Raw genomic sequence first — 21203 nt, 5'->3', positions numbered from 1 at the left:
GATCTGAAAAAAAAAGACCCTATATGATATTTACAAAAGGCCCCTTCCAAAAAGGGAGACATGCATTGAATAAGTTAAATGAACACTATTGGGTTAAATTTGGCCCCAAATATAGGTTTCTAATAGCTTTTCTTCAGAAGCAGCTTTTTCAAAACTTAAGACCAAATAGAAATGTTTTAATAATGTTTTAGAAAATTCCAGTGGAGGTAGTTCTTATAAACAAAGAGCAGTGATTCTCAAGCTTTGGTACTGGTGACCCCTTTCACATAGCAAGTCCCCCACCCCCGTATAAATTAAAAACACTTTAAAATATATTTAACACCATTATAAATGCTGGAGGCAAAGCAGGGTTTGCGGTGAAGGCTGACAGCTTGAGACTCCCCCACATCATAGCCTCACGACCCCCTAAGGGGTTGCAACCCCCAGTTTGAGAACCCCTGACAAAGAACCTCTGCAAAATTTGTGGCCTAAACACTGCAGTGTTGTGCCAATGCATAAGAATCAGAAAATGAAGCTAGTAAAAAACAAAGTGAAACTGATCTACAGCCACTATCCAAGTTCAAAAAATAAATATAAATTGTGCCAACCAGACTTTTAAAGGCCTTTCAATTTTTCCAATTTGATAATAGATTTTTAAAATGTTTTTATATTGCTACATATTTAACCTGATAAGCAGTTTTTAAATAGTTTTTTTCTAATTTGCATCTTATCAAGTGTCTAATTAGAATGTGTAGGCTGCTTTAAAGTACTAATACTGTAAGTACAGTGAAACCCCGTTATAACGCGATGTTTGGGGTCCAAAAAATTCCATGGCGATAAATGCAGGGTCGCGGTATAGCGGGGTTTCAAGCTGGTCAGTTTAAGTCAGTGGTCCCCAATGCGATGCATTGATGTGCTCTGCCTAGTGCCTAGTGCCCCTAGTGCCTAGTGCCTGAGCAGGGGAGAGAAGCGGCCCCGTGCCTACCGGGGACAGAGAGCACCGGCGCCCACAGCCCTGGAGTTCTCTATCCCCAGCAGGCGCGGGGCCACGGCTTCTGTCCAAACGGACCATGAAATCTGGTCTTTTGTGTACTTTTATCCTATTCTATACAGATTTCATGGGGGAGACCAGTGTTTCTCAAATTGAGGGTCCTTACTTCTGTGCTGCCTTCAGAGCTGGCCTTCCAGCTAGCAGCTGCCACTCTCCGGCCTCCCAGCTTAAAGGCGGCGCCGTCAACACCAGCAGCACAGTGGTAAGGGTAGCAGCACCACAACCCCCCACCCCTCCGCAGTAACTTTGTGACACCCCACCGCCCACACACACAATACCTTTTTGGATCAGGACCCCTACAATTACAACACTGTGACATTTCAGATTTAAATAGCTGAAATCATGACATTTATGGATTTTAAAAGCCTATGACCGTAAAATTGACCAAAATGGACCGTAGGCCCCTACCAATAATATTCCAGAGAGGAAGATTGACACCTGGTGGCCAATTGTGACCTTAAAGGGACACTGTCATATAGTTTAATATTTTCAGCCTAAACTGCCATAAATTCAGGGGAAAGTTACTTGGATTCTAAACTATCGCAGGCTCAATACTTGGGTAAACTCGAGTCAAGGATGAGAGTGCCTTACAATACATTTGTAGTAATTAAAAATAACAAGTATTAGAAATACGGGAAATTCAAAGTTAAGTTAAACGTAAATTGCAACCCAACATTTTTCTTGCATCTGAAGAAGTGGGTATTCACCCACGAAAGCTCATGCTGCAGAACGTCTGTTAGTCTATAAGGTGCCACAGGATTCTTTGTTGCTTTAACCCAACATTTATCAATTTGGAAATGTATAATTCAGGCTCTCAAACCACCTCAACTCTGCCTTTTCAGTGACTCTAGCCTCTAATCTTTCTTCCTGGAAAATGTGCCGTTTTCAAGTCCTTCACATAAGAGTTTGCGAGATAAGATCTCCATACTGAACTGGTGTTTTGATCAAGGGCTTTTTGTACTGGCTCCAGGACAATTTGTAAAAGCCAGTGTATTATTGGTATAATGAACAGACCACTGCTGTCCCTTTGCAACTTTTTTCCCTTTGAGTGGTTATCCATTTCCACAGTTTGCTGACGGTGTGCAATGCACCCCACTCACCCATGTTCAGAGTCTCATGCACCTTGAGCATCCTCATATCCTGCACCGAGGGCATAAAAGGGTGGAGCAGGCCAGCCACCACTCAGTTCCTCTCATGCCTCCTGGCTTTGAGATGAACATGGGCAGTGAGCAGTGCTAACAAAATACCTGGCTCTTTTTAAATCTGTGCAGCTAGAGATAGCTAGTGGTTGCCCATTGGCATTTTGGTTTTTTAACCAGAATAGCTATTTCTTTCTGGTGTCAGGATGGCTTCTTTTAAGTCCCCTGGATTTACATACTGCCCATCAAACACGGGCACTATACCCTGTAATGTTTGGCATTTTCCGGGAACATTCCCCCAGACAAAATACATATTTGCAAGTCCTTCACTTGCGGGACCTGCAAATCTAGAGAAGCCCTGCTCCAGATGTACTTAATGGGTAAAGCAATGAGAGTAGCTTCAGGCCCTGGGTCAGATAACCATCCTGTAAATGTCTTCTCTGCTCCTTAGAGTGCTAGTACTGGGTCCCTCGCTTCCTGGGCCTCATCAGCAACATCCTCTTTCAAAAGCTGGCACGTTGGACAAGAAGCTTTCTGTGAAAAAGCTACAGGGCACGGAAGAGTCCAGAGATGATTCCAGACTAAGATCTCCTCAAAGAGAAGGATGGAGAACTCCAAGCTTTTATGCAGACCCAACTTATGCTTATCTTATGTCCGGACAAAGTGTCTTTTGGACACATGCTGTGTTCCTACTGACAGTTGTCACAGGCTTGCATCTGAACCAAGGCCGGCTCTAGCGTTTTTGCCGCCCCAAGCAGCAAAAAATAATAATAAAAAGAAGCCGCATTCACGATTGGTGGCAGCTCTACCGCCGCTTCTTCTATGACGGCAATTCGGCAGCTGGTCCTTCGCTCCAAGCGGGAGTGACGGCCCCACTGCAGAATTGCCGCCCAACTGCTTCACGTGCCACCCCTCTCTTCATTGGCTGCCCAGGCACCTGCTTGCTACACTGGTGCCTGGAGCCGGCCCTGATCTTGCCTACTTTTCAAATGTTAGGCTGTCTTTTATTTTGATCTTAACTCTGAATTACCTTGGTTTCTAATGCTTCATTTTATTTGTTTTTCATAACTGCAGCATTACGAATTTAAAAAAAAACAAACTTACATGTACTGTCAACTTTACTCACAGAGTTTAATGATTTGTTTGGTTTGGTTTCTGCCTGGGGATTTTCTTGATAATTTCTTTAAGACATTTTGAAATCTTTCCCATGCAAAGAAAGAAAGCTGGCAGAGAGCTCCCGGTGTTATGCAGAGAACAATAGGGGAGCTAAGAAATGGGGAACATTGTAGTACTTAGAAGTATGATAGGGGTCCCTCAGGTTCTGTGGTTACCAGGAGAACTGGAGGTTCTGGTGGAGCTACTGAACTTTGCAGGCACTCTGAGTTGAGATTAGTGGAGAAACTCTGAGGGGTGCAGGAATGCCTGAGAACATGGGGAAGTTAGTCCAGCTGAATGTTTTGGCCTCTGCCAATTGCTGCAGCTCCACAGTTTCCGTGTGTATTGGGTAGAACATTATAACTCATGCAAGTCATGGATTCCACAATTCTTCATATTTCTCTTTAGCTGAACTCTTTTCCCATCCCCTTTCTGCCCCTCCATACACACTTAGATTAAAGAAGTTACGTTGCTGTGGGAAAGGCACCACCACATATGTCTTCTGTAAGTGTGATGGTTGTCACCTACTCTTTGCAGTCAGGGATTTTATCTATACATGCAGATTCTGCTGCCTACTTAAGAATATTAGAAAATGCTGCTGCTTGTTAGAAAATTCTGCTGCTTCCTACATCCTATATACAGGATACTGAAGATTATACCATCATATGAATGGGGGTTAAGAATTTGCCTCTGCAGAGGTACGGCAATGGCTGTTCTTTGCTGCCTCTGTAAGGACCCCATTGAGAGAAGGTCTTGGCTGGGAGTAGGTTGAGGCCAGGGACAATGAGTCAATCCAGGGTTATTACCATGTTTGTATACAGATGTCCAAGTAAGTTAACAATGAGAACTTTTGACCTGTGAATAGGCCCTCTCCACTTCACTGACTGATAGCAAAGTGCAGAGGAAAGATTGATTGGTTGCTACTTCTGATGTCACAATGATGCTACTTATGAATCACCTGAGTTACTGAGCAAATTGCACAGGAAAGTTTGATTGGTTGGTTCTTCTGATGTCACAATGATGCTACTTGTAAATCACCTGAGTTACTGGTATAGCTCTGTCACCATCACCTCTGTTGAGACTGTTGAGAGCTTTTTAGTAACTAGGGAATATATGAAGAGTTTGGGGTCTTCTGTCATTGAAATAATCAAAGCCAAGAATAAGGTGAGAGAACAAGCAGTGAATTTTATTAATATTGTGATTTTTTAAAAAAAATGTCTCTGGCAAAGTAAGAAACTATTTTATGCAAAAAATTAATGTAATCTAAAGTGTAACTCTGCTGAACTTGGAAAGTAGATTCATTTATTATACTGTGAAACCGGGATTTTTAGTTCCACTTTAAATGCAAACGTCAACCTGTTGGGTGAAAACCAAATCCACTTCAATTTAGGCTTAAACAATTTATTTTAGCCTTTATTATATATGTTTTTAGACAATGCTACTATCACATATGAATTACATAAACATGCAAAAAAAGATGAGGCAAGACAAGGAAGTGCTCAAGTTATCTTTCTTGGGGACAGGGTGACTCTTCTCAAATCTCTGCTATGCTTGGCTATTTTTCCTCTGTCTCTTCTCCACTATTATGTCAATCATCTATTTTTTAATCCTCTGTTCTGTAACTTTGCGCAGACTCAGTAGAGGAAGCTACCTCATCTGTGTCTTTATCCATATATATTCTACTCTAACCCCCTAATTAAAAGCAGGGGCGGCTCTAGTAATCCGGCCACCCCAAGCAGGGCGGCATGCCGCGGGGGCGCGCTGCCGGGCGCCAGTCCCGCGGCTCCGGGGGACGTGCCTGCGGAGGGTGCGCTGGTCCCGCGGCTCCAGTGGAGCTTCCGCAGGCATGCCTGCGGGAAGTCCACCCGAGCCGCGGGACCAGGGAACCGTCTGCAGTCATGCCTGCGGGAGGTCTACCCGAGCCGCGGGACCAGCAGACCCTCCGCAGGCATGACTGCGCAAGCTCCGCCGGACCCGCCTGTCGCCCTCCTGGGAAAATGCCGCCCCACGCGCGTGCGTGGCGTGCTGGGGTTTTGAGCCGGCCCTGATTAAAAGATTCGCCTGCATAAATCACTATAACTAACCCAGATTAATACATTTTTTGCTAATCCTGCTAAAACTTACTTATATCTGTGTAGTTCCCATCGCAGCTATTCCTTGCTGTCATGCTCCCTGGCTGCATGCAGTTGTACTTATATTACAACTGCAATTTTTATTCTTCGTACTCATCTGTTTCTGTGGCCTTGAGTTTTTACTTGTTAGCTGGTTGAATAGGCAGGTGGGGGATGAGGGATTGTACCTGACTTGTACAATTTTGCTGCTTGTTAGAAAATTCTGCTGCTTTCTACATCCTATATACAGGATGCTGAAGGTTATACCATCATGTGAATGGGGGTTAAGAATTTTCCTCTGGAGAGGTACGGTAATGGCGGTTGTTTGCTACCTCTGTGAGGACCCCATTGAGAGAAGGTCTTGGCTGGGAGTAGGTTGAGGCCAGGGACATTGAGTCAATCCAGGGTTATTACCATGTTTGTATACAAATGTTCAAGTAATTTAACAATGAGAACTTTTGACCTGTGAATAGGCCCTCTCCACTTCACTGACTGATAGCAAAGTGCAGAGGAAAGATTGATTGGTTGCCACTTCTGATGTCACAATGATGCTACTTATGAATCACCTGAGTTACTGAGCAAATTGCACAGGAAAGATTGATTGGTTGGTACTTCTGATGTCACAATGATGCTATTTGTAAATCACCTGAGTAACTGGCATAGCTCCGTCACCATAACCTCTAGATGTGACTGTTGAGAGCTTTTTAGTAACTATGGAATATATGAAGAGTTTGGGGTCTTCTGTCATTGAAATAATCAAAGCCAAGAATAAGGTGAGAGAACAAGCAGTGAATTTTATTAATATTGTGATTAAAAAAAAACTTGTTAGCTGATTGAATGGATGGGTGGGGGGATGAGGGATTGTACCTGACTTACTGAAAGCTAACAGCTCTCTTCTCTACCCTGCTATCTGCTTGGTCAAGAACAGTATAAATGAGACACAAAAACCAATTTTCTGATTTACAGACTGTTTCAGCAAAATCTGACAATCTCAAGCAGCAGAACTACATACAAAAAGCAAACATTCCTATTTTCTTCCAGAATTGTATATAATAATTTCTCTAACATTACTTAGTACACATTTCACTAATACAATTCATTACACAGTTCTCCAACAAAGCTTAACTATGTATGTGCTTGCTAATGGTGGCTCCATAATTTACAGTTGAGCTTTAGAGTTACAAACACCAGAGATACAAACTGATCAGTCAACCACACAAATCTCGTTTGGAACCGGAAGAACATAATTAGGCAGCAGCAGAGACACATCCCCTCTACCCCACCCCACCCCCCGCAAAAAATGCAAATACAGCACTGTACTGTGTTAAATTACTAAAAAATGAAGGGAAAGCAGCATTTTTTCTTCTGCATAGTTAAGTTGGAAAGCTATGTTAAGACAATGTTCAGTTGTAAACTTTTGAAAGAACAACCATCATGTTTTGTTCAGAGTTACGAACAACGTCCATTCCCGAGTTGGTAACTCTGAGGTTCTACTGTATATTTAAGTCCAGCATTTCCCTATGCCCTTAAAAGATTTAAATAGCTTTATATGAGCTAAAACATCTCATACTTTTGCTTATGCAGCACCAGCACAGGCAGAAGTTAATAAAGCCTATTAGTAGAACTGTATTGCAGTCTGTGAGGCTGGTACATAAACAAGAAAAGAGAACAGTGCTGTCCACTTAGAGTCACAGACCTGCATGATCCAGGACAGATTTTTTCTCTATCCTTTGGACCCTCTAAATTCGGGTGGTACCTCTGGATCCCTTCCATGACAGGAAAGAATTCACACACCTTACTGAAGAGTTTTAAAGTGCTCAGAATGCAAGATCTTGGGTCCTTCCAAGACCTCTCTGTTTTGCTGCAGAAGAATCAAGGGGGAAAAGGCCCTCTTGTATTCAGTGCAAGGAAGCCAAGAAATTTCTGTGACTATAGTACTGATATAATTGAAACGTTGAAATAATTTGCATTAGTGGAGCAAACGTGTGTTAATCATATAAAATGGATTTTTTTTTTGCTAGCTAAAACAGATGCCAAAGAGGTTTACTCTTATCAGTGTACAGAAATAAAGCCAGTCAAACCCAGCCTTTCATTAAGAGGCAAATCCTTATTTGGCCCCATCTTTCCATATCCATGAAGAGGCCTACACTTTGCTATATGGGATAGGATGGGCAAGATTTCAGCAGCCTGCACAGCACTTCCTTTCTCTGCAGGAGCTTCCTTGCCACTGCATGAAGTGGTTGTTTGGTTTAGTGGGTCAGCCACTGCATTGATATACTGGACAACGTAGCAGGAGAACCATGGAAACTAGTGGAACATCTGCTGCTCTATGACTTTTGGGATTAGTGATTGGTTCCTTTTTTCCCCTACCTTTTCATTTTTTTAAATTTTTTGTTTAATACCAGTTACTTGGGTGTGTGCTGTGGGGAAGATCTGCACCTTGAAAAGTTTTCCTTTATGGATAAGTTGCTCTGATAGACTGAACAAATAGCAGGCCAGCTCTCTAATGAGGCAGCCAGCAATGCAATATTGTTATTGCGGTAGAGTGAATAACGATAACAAATATCTAAGAAACACAGATATTTTATATATCCTAAAGCCATTTGAAAGTGTCATAAAAAGACGTTTTAACAGCACCGCTGTCTCCTTCTTTGAAAATCATTGGCTTTTCATCCTATTTAACATGGGGAAGTTAGTCCAGCTGAATGTTTTGGCCTCTGCCAATTGTTGCAGCTCCACAATTTCCGTGTGCATTGGGTAGAACATTGTAGCTCATGCAAGTCATGGATTCCACGATTCTTCATATTTCTCTTTAGCTGAACTCTTTTCCCATCCCCTTTCTGCCCCTCCATACACACTTAGATTAAAGAAGTTATGTTGCCGTGGGGAAAGGCACCACCACATATGTCTTCTGTAAGTGTGATGGTTGTCACCTACTCTTTGCTGTCAGGGATTTTATCTATCCATGCACATTCTGCTGCCTACTTAAGAATGTTAGAAAATGCTGCTGCTTGTTAGAAAATTCTGCTGCTTCCTACATCCTATATACAGGATGCTGAAGATTATACCATCATATGAATGGGGGTTAAGAATTTGCCTCTGCAGAAGTACGGTAATGGCTGTTCTTTGCTACCTCTGTGAGGACCACATTGAGAGAAGGTCTTGGCTGCGAGTAGGTTGAGGCCAGGGACAATGAGTCAATCCAGGGTTATTACCATGTTTGTATACAGATGTTCAAGTAAGTTAACGATGAGAACTTTTGACCTGTGAATAGGCCCTCTCCACTTCACTTATTAAAACTTTAGCACACACTTGTCTTTTAGCCAAGTGTAATCTGTTCTCAGTTTGGTATGGGATACCTGTGTGAGTGTTCACTAAGTCATGGAACACTGTAAGCAGTTTTGGGGCAGAGACCATGACTTCCTCGTATGTATGTCGTTTTTTGTTGTTGTTGTTTTTTTAAACACTGCCTACTAAAGTGGGATTTCAATCCTGATTGCGGGGGCGGGATTGCTATTGTAGTACAAATAATAAATATTACCCTTGCATCACTGTGATTTATGATTAAACTCTGTATAGCGTGAAATGTTGGAGCAAAAAATGGACGACCTACTGAGTCATGAGAGACAATTTGTCGAAAATAATCGTCGGTCCTTAGAACAGAAAAGAAAAGAAAAGGAAAAGGTAAGACGAGACCCATTTTTTCACAAGTTTAAAGTTGCCTCCAGACCGCTATTACCAGAGTGAACAAGTTGTTCATTGAGTATTTGTCCATGTAGAAGAAAAAATGCTGACGATTCCATATTTGATGTGTGCGCGCCCACATGCACGCTGTCAGAATTTTTTCCCCGTAATGGTACCCCCAGGGCCGGCTTTGGCAACCTCTGGAGCCCTGTGCTTATGCGCCGGTACATGGGGCCCTGCTGGTCCCACGCCCTCTCAGTTCCTTGAATGGATCTGTATTTGTTAGTGAAACAATTTACTGGCCTACCACGAATTAAGTTGACTAAAGCCATGTTCCCTAGCTGGTGATAATAGTAGTCTGGTGGTTATAACTTGGTAAGAGGAAGTGAATCCGTATTTCTTCAAGGTAGGCTGGGCAGGCAGGCTACCAATTTGTTCACCTCTAATTTATAGTTCGATGATAAAAATAAAATCAGAAAAAAGTTTGAACATTTTGCTAATAATTTGCTCACTTCTTCCTGAGTTTGACCCTCCCCGCCTGCATTCTTCTGCTCCTGGCAGGCCAAGCCAGGGTAGGAGTGGGCCTTTGGAAAGGGTCTGAGGGCAGAGAGGCTGGGTATAATAAGGGGGTGGCGAGACATAAAGATTTGGGGAAATGGATCACTGGGATCCAAGAGGGTGGGGACTTCATAGGATGGGTCTCTGGCTGGCAATGAGAGTGGGAACAGGCTGTGGGGGTGCTTGAGGACATGGGATGGAGCAGGTGTCTTGCTGGAGGATAGGAGGGTGCTTAGGAGAAAGCTGAGGGGAAGCACTAGCACTTCACTACCTTCTCCAGCTGACAAACCTGCTATGATTTGTTAGAGGGGAGTCCTGCAGCTGCTGCCAAGAGAAGTTTGGCAGAGAGGTTTGTTGCCAGGAGACGCCACTAGTGCTTTCCCTCCCTATCTTCCTCTGCTTTCTGCTCCCCCACTCAGCCCTCTCTTTTCCTTACCAACCCCAACACCCCCGACTAAAAGTCCCGTGCCCCTCATAGCCCTATTCCCTCATATAAATCCCTCATATAAATCTCAAATTCATGTAGAGCCCCAACCATAAGGACCGTGGGGCCTGGAAGAAGCCTCAAAAACGAATTATACCCAGATGGATATCTACTTTGCATCTCCTAATGGTTGCAGGAGATGGGCTAGATTCCTAAGGATCTTAGGAGGTGTGCATTAGTGAAGTTCTGCTCCCCCAGACCTGAGGCGGGAGGAGTCAATGCCCCTCTACCAAACTTCTGTTGCTGCCCAGTCATGTGTTAAGTCAAATTGAAAATAACTAAGGCATTTTCCTCATGAAAAACATTTTGACAGCAATAAGCTAAACATGTAATCATAGCAAAGAAGGGAATTCCCCGCACCCCAAAGGATCATGATTATTGGGGATTAGTCTGGTTGCTTAGTTGTAATGCTCGATGTTGTTATGGAGATCTACTTTTGAATCGATATATAAGCTTCATTCCATTATTTGCTAGTATTTTTTTGATCCACCTGTCTTGGTGTAGCAGATGAAGTAGGCTACTCTGATTGGCCAAAGTGAGTCATGGCCATTAGTGGCCATAACAGAATTTATGCTTTACTTAAAAATGGGTTTTAAACTCTTTTTGCTTCTGTTAGAGAGCGCTTTAGTGTAATTAGTAACTTTTTTAAGAGGCAATTTACAGCCCCTCCCCTGCGTTTTCCAGTGTTAATAGTTATAGTAACTTGACAAGAAACATGTAACTAGAGTGTGTTTCTCTCTCCTACCCCTCCCCACCCAGTCTTCTACATTTCTAAGAAGTGTTTCATCAGCTACATGACTTACTGACAGGGGATCTGCCGTGCGACCAGATAAACCAGGACTTGCAGCAAGCCAACGATGCTCTACGAGCAGAACTCAACAAAGTAGGATTTTTAATATACTATTCAAATGGAAGTGGTGATGCTGAGTTTTTATTTTATGTAAAATTTAACTGTCCTCTTTATTGTGTTTGAAGATCTATACATGACTAATATTTAAGTGCAACTAAATATATCACAGGTCAGAGCAAGCTGTGGTATGTTCCTGTCACAGGGTGAGCTGGTCCATTAAAAGACTGGGGCACAGCTGCACCTTTTGTCAGGTTTAGCCCATCTCCCTGTATGATGGGAATAAATACAAGGGTCATGTGACAGAAGCATGCATCTAAACCGGGCCTGCTGGCAGGTAAAAGGGCAGCCTGTGGTCATTCAAGAGAGAGAGACCCCCCCTCTGCCCCAAAAGTTCAGAGAGAGACTCTCTCTCGTTAGTGCCCAGGCAGAGAGCCTGTGAAGAGGACAGGTGACAATTTTCCAGAACTCCAAGGCAAAAGCCTTTTGGGGGAAGAGAATTACAAGGAACTGGAAACTGTGCAGGGATAAGCCTCCATCGATGGACTTGCAGGATGCAGAAGTCCCAGCTAGGAGAGGGGCGGGACCACAAGGATGGGCCTGCTCTGATCAAGACCTGGAAAAACTTGAGGCATTATATGCGGAAAAGAATAATTGAGGCTGGTTAAGGGTATGTTTGAGTCTTGTGTTATGATAATAAACCAACCTGGAAGAGAGCACTACTGTAAAATCACCACATGTGATATCTGGTTTGATGCAAGATTAAAGGTAAACTGAGGTAGCAGATGGGCCCAAAGGCAGTCTGGGGGTAATGCCCTACAACCGTTCCCTTTAGCCTTGTTCTGATATGAGCACTGCTTCTTTTCTATCCACACTCTCTAATAGAAAACTGCTTTTTTATTTATGATAGACATGGTCTACACTGACTTCATACAGAGGTTCTAAATTTGTCCACGATAGCTGTCCGGCATAGCTATGTGTCATCCTAGCTCTGTGAGCACATTAATCAAACCTTTTCTACAGAGGTGGTTAGTATTTTCTCTACACATACTCTTCTTTCCAGGTTTACTCTTGAAACACTCGATTCATACTCAAACTTGGACATCTATAGGTTTTTATCCAGAAAAGCCTACTCCTTTCTAGAATGGAACTAGGTTATTTCATTCTCATTTTTTACTTCCTTTTTAATTTGGAGTACTATGGAGCTATTATGACTGATATAAAACAGGTTAAAAAGGTTGAAAACCAGTTAGAATTTGGTGGTGGTACAGTTATGATCTTGTTAACTTCCTGGTTTTGATAGCGACATAACAGGGGTCGGCAACCTTTCAGAAGTGGTGTGCCGAGTCTTCATTTATTCATTCTAATTTAAGGTTTCGCGTGCCAGTAATACAATTTAATGTTTTTAGAAGGTCTCTTTCTATAAGTCTATAATATATAACTAAACTATTGATGTATGTAAAGTAAAAAAGGTTTTTAAAATGTTTAAGAAGCTTCATTTAAAATTAAATTAAAATGCAGAGGCCTCTGGACCAGTGGCCAGGACCCAGGCAGTGTGAGTGCCACTGAAAATCAGCTCGTGTGCCGTCTGTGGCACGCATGCCATAAGTTGCCTATCCTTGCGATATAAAGTCAGGTGATAAATTTAAGATAGAGGATAGCACGACACTAATTTCCCTTGCCCCTGAAGAATGTGGTTATGGAGACAGAGGTGCAAGCTGAATGTCTTTGTTGCTCCATAAATATGGGGAATTAAGATGTACAAATACTGGTTTTTCACAACATGTAACCTATTCCTTGAGTATATAGTAAGTGGAAAAGGTAGAGTAATTTGTCAATCTCTTGGTATTTGGATTGTACCGAATTGAGTCTAGTTTGGTATTGATCCTTTCTGTTTGTTGGCTGTTCAATGGCATATTTGGTGATAGCTGATCGTCAGTCCAACACCTAAATGTTACCTCTCAAATGAGCAGCTGAGGACTGAGTGGGAATGGGGAAGGATCTTCTAAACCCAATAGGTGCTCGCTTTGACAAAATATGTTATGTTAGAGAGCAAGTGTTAAATCTGCTGCCCTTATGATTGAGCTTAAAAGAAAGCACTGGTTAGGATTCCCAATGATTACCAGACTGTACTATGACTATTGCTTAAATTATGACTATATTTATACATTACAACTATATACTTGAAAATGTGCCTGAAAATATTTTTCATAACCTTGCCCAGTCTTGAGTTAAAGATTTGTGTTACCTTAACTTGTTCTGGTTTTGGTATGATACAGAATCTAGAACCCAGGACTGGACAGTGAAAGGAGGATGGATTTTTCAGATATTTGGGCTATTTTTAATTGCACTTTTTTAAAGCCATCATGCTGAGTTTCAAGGTTTAGGGCCAAATTCTGCTCTTAGTTATACAACACAGAAGTCAACAGTTACTCCAAATTTCTCTTTCTGTAGGAGGAAGCAGAACATAGCTTATTCTTTTGGCTTTGTTTTCTAAGGTATCTCTGGAGCTCATCATTTAAAGGGACATCAGGAATTTTTAATTTTTTAAAATAGATTCAATATAACTACAAATAAAATGTGATGTGTTTTCCTCATAGGCAATAGCAGTGAAACACTGTTTGGAAAAGGACTCCAGTGAGCTTAACACAGAAGCTGTGCAGAGCAGAACAGGCTTTACTAGCAAACCAGTCAAAGGAACTGGAATAATTAATAATTTAAACTGGAAATCAGTAAGAACTGGTGCCATTTATGCCTTACTGACTCCCAGGGGAACTCTGCAAGCTCTATGTTGGAGAATAGTGTATTTCCACCAGAAGTTGTGTTTCGATACTGTCTTATTCTGGCTGTCCTTTTTTGGAGCATCTTAAAAGACTGTGACAAAGTTCCTCCTCTGCCTTGGTGGGTCCTGCACTTATTGGCGGATTTGCTCACCTCAGATATTCAGGGCAGCCCTCAGTTTGGCCAGTTTTATGGCTCAAACCTGCCATTCACTCAGCTAACCACATCACTTGCCAGCATGGGGAAAAGGAAGGAGAACAATCCCCACAGTCTCTGCTGACCCACCTAGTGGGCCAGGGAGACAGGCCAGGGATCTTCGCCTCTGGTGGGACCCACAGTCCAAGTCAACTCCTCTTATATCCAGTAGGAGGGAGAATGAGGGGAACCCAGGCCCTCCCTCTACTCTGGGTTTCAGCCCAGGGCCCTGTGGATCGCAGCTGTCTACAGTGTTACGTGTAACACCTGTGTGACAGCTACAACTCCCTGGGCTACTTCCCCATAGCCTCCTCCCAACATCTTCTTTATCCTCACTACAGGACCTTCCTTGTGATGCCAGATAGTGTTTGTACTCCTCAGTTCTCCAGCCGCAGGCCCTCTCACTCTCAGCACTTTGCGCACCCTTCACTGACTGAAGTGAGGTCCTTTTTAAACCAGGTGTCCTAATTAGCCTGCCTGCCTTCATTGGTTCCAGCAAATTCCTGATTTTTCTGGAACTGCCCCTGTTATCTTACCCAGGGAAAAGGGACCTGCTTAATCGGGGGCTAATATATTTGCCTTCTCTCATTCTCCTGTAGCGGGCCCCTGCCCCATGGACCCAACCGGCCTCCGTGCCCCTTCATCATAAGCCATCTGCACGACTTAAAGCCGGTTCATTTCCAGACCACGCCAAGGAAACATCTATACGCGCTCGTGCTCCACACTCTGCACTTCCTCACCTTTGCGTCCCACCCTGACACAAAGTGGAGGGACCTCCTGCCACCTCTAGAGGGTGAGGAGCCCCGGTGGGCCAGCCTATACTCCACCCTGCTCCCAAGGCCCGCCGGGGATGTCAGTTGGTCGCTTCTTCACAGGGGTCTGAGCACGAGCGTGTAATTGGTGCAGTTCACCCCCATCTTGGACACCTGCCCTTTCTGCTGCCTGAGGGAGACTCTGGTGCACGTTTACCTGGAGTACGCCAAGCTGCAGCCTCTATTCTGTCTCCTCACAGATATCCTGTTGCATTTCTGGCTGCACTTTCCCCCTCATTTCCTTATTTATGCACTGCCTATCGGTGGCCTCACAAAGTCACGGGACCTCCTGGTCAACCTCCTCCTGGCCCTGGCTAAAATGGCCATCTATAAAACAAGGGAGAGGAGGTTGGCCGATGGAGTCTCCTGTAACTGTGGGGCCTCTTTCCGGTCCTCCATCCATTCATGCAACCGGGCAGAAATCCTCTGGGACGCATCCACTGACTCCCTTCATGCCTTCGAGGAGCAGTGGGCGCTGTCCGGGGTTCTCTGCTCGGTGTCCCCATCTGGTTCCCTTCGTTTGAGCCTTTGACAGCATGTCTGTCCCTGTTATTTCATTAGTTGTCCCCTGAAACCACTTGGTTTCCAGGTCTTGTTGATCCCCCCTTTAAGGCTGGGGGGATCTTTTAGCAGTGGGCTCCCCACTTCCTGAATCCCAATAGGATCACTCTCCTGTAGCCCTCTGGCCCGACCCTGTCACAAGACCTATAGCTGTGATACAAGATAAGGCCCCGATCTTGCAGTTTTTGCAATTGATTCCATGTGGACTGACCCCAGGCCAAAAATTGGTTGTATGGTCAGAGTTTAAAAATTGATTTTGCACCAGCATACTACAGATAGGGTTACAGTTCATATGGAATTATTTGTTTAATCTAATTATGTAGTATAGTTCAAGAGACTCTTTGTTTAGTCCTAAAAAATAGAATATATTAAATATCTGAGTTCATTTGGAACTTCTAGAATCAGTAGCTGCTTCCTAAGTATAAGTGTGTTTTGCCTAATTCTAAGATTTCATGGAGGAGTGGGTACTTTTTTGGTCACACAATCAATTTAAAGCAAGAGAAAATCCCCCAAATGATTTGTACATTTTAACTTTTTCAAGGACTGTAGACTAGCATTATCAACAAAATTCTAACTATGAAGCCAGATCCTGCTCTGGCATATATCAGCATAGCTCCATTGAAATCAGTAAAGTTATTCCAATTTACACAAAAAGCATCTGGCTGTAACTTTTGATTTTTAAAAAACCTTCATTGTAGATTAAAAGATTTTTCCTTTAATTTGGCATTAGAAGGAAAATGAAAGGGAAGAGAACTCAAAATAGTCGTAGAAGCAACATCAGCGACTGGGTTTTTTTAAGTTCTTCTATTGTGCCAATTGCTGTTGTATCTGAAAGCTTTCCAGAGTTAAGAATAATTAAGTGACTAGCATCTGTTATTTGAGGTTTCTATTTCTCCCATATCCCCCAGAGCAGTTTTCAACCTGTGGTGCACAGACCTCTGGGAGTTTGCAGACTGTCTAAGGGGTTCTCGAAAGGTTGTCGTTACAACGGAACAGTGGTTTTCAAGCCGTGGCCTGTGGGGGTCCACAGACTATATCTAAGATTTCCAAAGAGGTCTGCACCTCCATTTGAAATTTTCTAGGGTCTGCAAATGGAAAAGAGGTTGAAAACCACTGTCCCAGAGGGCAAAGTGTGGAGGGCGGGAGCGGGCGCGGGGAGTGTAAATACGAAAAATGGTGATGTTAGTTGTCATTCTAAGTTTTTGCAGGAGTGAATTTCATAGTATTGGGCCAGCTCCTGAAAAAGCCCTGTCTGCTGCATCTGCTAGTTTTACTTCTGATGTGTATGTAAGGGGACTGTTGCCCCCTTACTAACATTCAGTGGGGGTGTTTTGGCTGCTAGCTCCCAGCACTAAAAGGGGAGGGTTTGATGGCAAATCAGGACCCTGAGACTGACAGTCCCCAGGAACAATGGCAAGAGGCCAATGCTTCAGGTCAGCCTGATTGACAGGGCAGGCCGGCTAATCAGGGAGACAGAAGGCCAGTGTGGGTCCCGTCCTCCGTGTGTGAGCAGGAATGTGCCGGAGTCAGACAGAGTGGGGCCGAGCTAAGGAGGAAGCAGGGGCCCAAGCTGAGCTGAAGAACAGAGCCAGGCCAGATCCAGAGGGGCCAGAGCTGCAGCCAGAGAGCCAGAGGCACAGCCCAGAGAGAGCAGATCCTGTGCTGGGAGCGGAGCTGCAGCCAGAGAGCCAGAGGCACATCCCAGGGAGAGCAGATCCTGTGCTGGGAGCAGAGCTGCAGCCAGAGAGCCAGAGGCACAGCCCAGAGAGAGCAGATCCTGTGCTGGGAGCAGAGCTGCAGCCAGAGAGCCAGAGGCACAGCCCAGAGAGAGCAGATCCTGTGCTGGGAGCAGAGCTGCAGCCAGAGAGCCAGAGTGTGGTGAGCAACTGGGGCCAGCCAAGGGGGGGAACCTTGGTAAAAGGGCCCAGCGCAAAAAGACACTCCAGCCAAGGGTCCATGCAGGCCAGGCTGGGAGGGGGACCTTAACCTGCCGGGGGGCTGGCACTGGGAAGAAGGATCCCACCACCCAAAGCCCGGAGGTGTGTGGTCACCACCATTTCAAGTGTCCCACCCACAGCATCCCTGCAGCACAGCCAGGGCCTGAGAAGGAGGCCTGGGGCCTACAAGGAACAGACTGCAAAGTGCTTTGATGTCCAGAGACATTGTTTGAATGTTCCCTGCCACAGAGCAGGGTGATGTGTTTCCCTGTAACCGTTCCCATTTATTCTTATTCTTTTCTTTAAATTGATTGTTAAGTAAACAACTTGTATTTGCTTTAAATTGTATGAAATAATCAGTGGGTCAGGAGGTGCCCAGTGCAGAGAGGGTACCGGAGTGGGGACACCTTAGCCCCTGTCCTAGGTGGCCACAGCAGGGTTGGGGTTGAGCCCCCAGGAATCCTGGGCCCAGTCTTGTTGGGGCTACGAGAACTCTGCCAAACAGGAGAGTCCTCAAGGGCAGGAGGCCTCTGGGTAAAGGAAGTGGGAGCGAGGACTCAGATCCTTTCGCTAGCCCACTTCACCGGGTACACAGAAGCCAGGAAAGTTCCCACAATAGCGGGACCATTCCCCCGCTTACATAATTGGCGTCACGAACAGGATCCTATCCACAGGGTCCACCCCATTGGTTTACTGCTTGAGTTCTAGTAGCACTGTCCAGGCCTGGTTGAGCACTCTACCATGGCTGGAATTGAAGAACTACGAACCCAGTTTGCTGAACTTCAGCGCAGATTATCAGACCAAGCGGAGGCATTACAACAAGCTAGAACTGAACAGAGAGAAGCCTTATCGCTGGCTAAGGCAGTGATAGACCAACAGGCAGCAGAAGCTAAGAAACCCCCTACTATTTATGTCCCACGGGAGCGGAAGGTCACAGAGTTTGGTGGCTTCCCGACAAGACCAGGAGACATTACGGTAGAAGAGTGGGTCAAGTCTGTGAAGGCAGCTCTGCGTGTGCTAAGAGTACCTGTAGAAGACCATGTAGACTTCATAGAGGAACATCTCAAGGGCCAGGCCAAGGCCACAGTAAAGTTCATGGCAGTGGCAGACAAGAAAGATGTGGAAAAGGTATTTGAACTCCTCCTAGAAGTGTATGGAGACAAGGTGCCTATTGGAACCCGACTAAAGGAGTTCTTTGAGAGAAAGCAGGAGCCTGGTGAAACTATCCGGGCATATGCATATGACCTCCAGGAGAGAATGAGCAAAGTGGAGCGGCGAGACCCTCAACGAGTTCCAGACCCAGATACAGTTCTGAAAGAGCAGCTGGTGTTGGGGCTTCGTGATGACTCCCTCCGACGTGAAATGAAAAGGAGGTTTAAGGAAGAGCCCAGTAAGAAGTTCTATGAACTCATGCAGGCTGCCATTATGTGGTCAGAAGAAGAGGAAGTTCCTGTGGCAGAGACAGCCAAGAGTAACCCCTGTACACGAAGTGGGGCCTAGTGAATGCAGCTGCTGGGGGAAAAGCCCTGCCCCAAACACAGCTAACATTGGAAAGCTTAAGTGAAGCTGTCCAAAAACTGGCGGTCCAACAGGGGGAGATGCTGAAAGTAATGACTGAGGTGATGAAAGAGAAAAACCCCACCAATATGCCAAGACATCCAAGGGCCCCAGGACCCCGAAGAAGAGCCCCACTGAAGGATGAGCTGGGAAGATACATTTGTTACACTTGTGACAGGCCAGGACATACTAGCCGAGAATGTTCACTGAGAAGGAGAACAGAGTCCCAGGCACTCGAAACCAATGGGGCACCAGGAGCGAGTGGTCCATCTAGAGTAGAAGGCCAAGCAGTGGCAGAAGGATTCCTAGGCCTGTCCTTGGTGGAAAATCCCTCTGCATACAGTGAGAGGAACGTGGTCAGTGCCAGCATATCTAGCGACTTCTGTAAGCGAGCATTTGGAGACTGTCTAACTGCTGAAGTATATATAGCAGGGGTGAAGACCAGATGTTTGGTAGATACTGGCTCCGAAGTCACCACCATTACAGAGTCGCATTTTAAAAAATATTTGAAGGACAAGGACCTGACCATGCACAGCACACGGTTTGTACGTCTAACAGCTGTTAATGGACTGGCAATCCCAGTGGCGGGGTGCCTTGAAGCAGACATAGAGTATATGGGCCAAACGCTGCCAGGAAAATGCATCTTCATCCTGAAAGACAAAGCATCAAAAGGGAGCCATATGGGAGAAGAAGTTCCAGGGATTCTAGGAATGAACATCATCAGTGAGCTGAAGGAGCTACTCTTACCAGGAGAAGGAACCAGGAGGATGAATTGTCACGAGCACTATACGAAGAATGCTGTGCGGAGTAGAGTATTGGCTCGAGCGGAGAGGCAGAGTCATTCCCTGGGCCCCAGGAGGCATATTGGAAATGTTAAAGTGGGCAGAAAACAGAAGACCATTATTCCTCCGTGGAAAGGGAAGATCCTTGATGAACACCGCTGTGTACCAGAAAATGAGCTGCAGATGATGAGGGAGAAGGGAGGACGAGTTACCTTTCTTCCAGAAAGATGTGATGGGAGACTGCCAGTTCCTGTTCACGTGGCACGCCAAGGGCTGATTCCTGCACATGTGGCTAACATAAGGGCGTTGCCAGAGAAACATCAAGAAATCTTTTCTAAGGATGAGGTGACCAATTATGATGACCAAGTCAAAGGTCACCATGACAGGCTGAAGATAGCCTGTGAAGTTGCTCTCAATACAACTAAAGACACTGCCCAAAGTAGGAAAAGGACTTATGATCGCAAGTCCAGTGGGGCTCTCATCAGGCCCGGTGACCATGTACTAGTTCGTAACCATAGACACCGGGGGCGTAATAAAATACAGGACAAGTGGGAGTCAAAGCCCCACATTGTAGTTGCTCACACCAATCCCGAGCTACCAGTTTACACCATTCGGCCTGAACGAGGAGGTCCTGAGAGAGTAGTACACAGGGACCAGTTGAAAAATTGCACTCTTAGTCCAGACAGGTACCATAGGGGGCGTAGATCAGTACACTCTGAGGAGGCTGAAACCAGTTGGGAAATGGTTCTAGTCCCACAAACCAAATACAGAGGGGGACAGAGTGGGGCAAACCCAAACCCTAACGAGAATGGCCAGATCCCTCAAACTGACCCAGTATTACCCGAGGATAGGGAAACAGAAAATATGGGTAACGAACCACCAGTTTTAAGGAGGTCCCAAAGGGCTAATAAAGGTGTACTTCCTGTTAGACTTAGAGATACTTATGTTATTGGTTCTATGTAGTGTGTTGATAAATATTGTTATGTATAGTATTAAGAAGTAAATGTGAAGTGTTAACTATGTTAAATGTTCTTTTCGTAATTGTTAATGGGTTTTTAATATAATATGATGTGAATATATGTTGTTGTTATGGGGCCTGGATGTACCGGTGTAACTATTGTGGCTGTGGCAGAATTTTAGCAGGGGGGAATGTAAGGGGACTGTTGCCCCCTTACTAACATTCAGTGGGGGTGTTTTGGCTGCTAGCTCCCAGCACTAAAAGGGGAGGGTTTGATGGCAAATCAGGACCCTGAGACTGACAGTCCCCAGGAACAATGGCAAGAGGCCAATGCTTCAGGTCAGCCTGATTGACAGGGCAGGCCGGCTAATCAGGGAGACAGAAGGCCAGTGTGGGTCCCGTCCTCCGTGTGTGAGCAGGAATGTGCCGGAGTCAGACAGAGTGGGGCCGAGCTAAGGAGGAAGCAGGGGCCCAAGCTGAGCTGAAGAACAGAGCCAGGCCAGATCCAGAGGGGCCAGAGCTGCAGCCAGAGAGCCAGAGGCACAGCCCAGAGAGAGCAGATCCTGTGCTGGGAGCGGAGCTGCAGCCAGAGAGCCAGAGGCACATCCCAGG

The 21203-nt window shown here is 45.1% G+C and overlaps 1 long non-coding RNA gene across 2 annotated transcripts in view; it reads left to right on the top strand.

Annotated features, from left to right (window-relative positions):
- The first annotated feature begins 4435 nt into the window (after window positions 1-4435).
- Window positions 4436-21203, top strand: part of LOC120406415 — a 32256-nt gene continuing 15488 nt past the window's right edge. The window contains exons 1-3 of one of the 2 annotated variants that reach the window (XR_005599257.1): window positions 4436-4488; window positions 9015-9119; window positions 10921-11044. This is a non-coding gene — a long non-coding RNA (uncharacterized LOC120406415). The remainder of the gene's footprint in view (window positions 4489-9014; window positions 9120-10920; window positions 11045-21203) is intronic. The other variant, XR_005599256.1, reaches the window with a different exon arrangement.

This window comes from Mauremys reevesii, linkage group 5 (genome assembly GCF_016161935.1).
Source record: "Mauremys reevesii isolate NIE-2019 linkage group 5, ASM1616193v1, whole genome shotgun sequence".
Taxonomy (NCBI): Eukaryota; Metazoa; Chordata; order Testudines; family Geoemydidae; genus Mauremys; species Mauremys reevesii.
The sequence above is the reverse complement of the archived record's forward strand: the minus strand, read 5'-3'. Positions and strand labels throughout refer to the sequence as shown.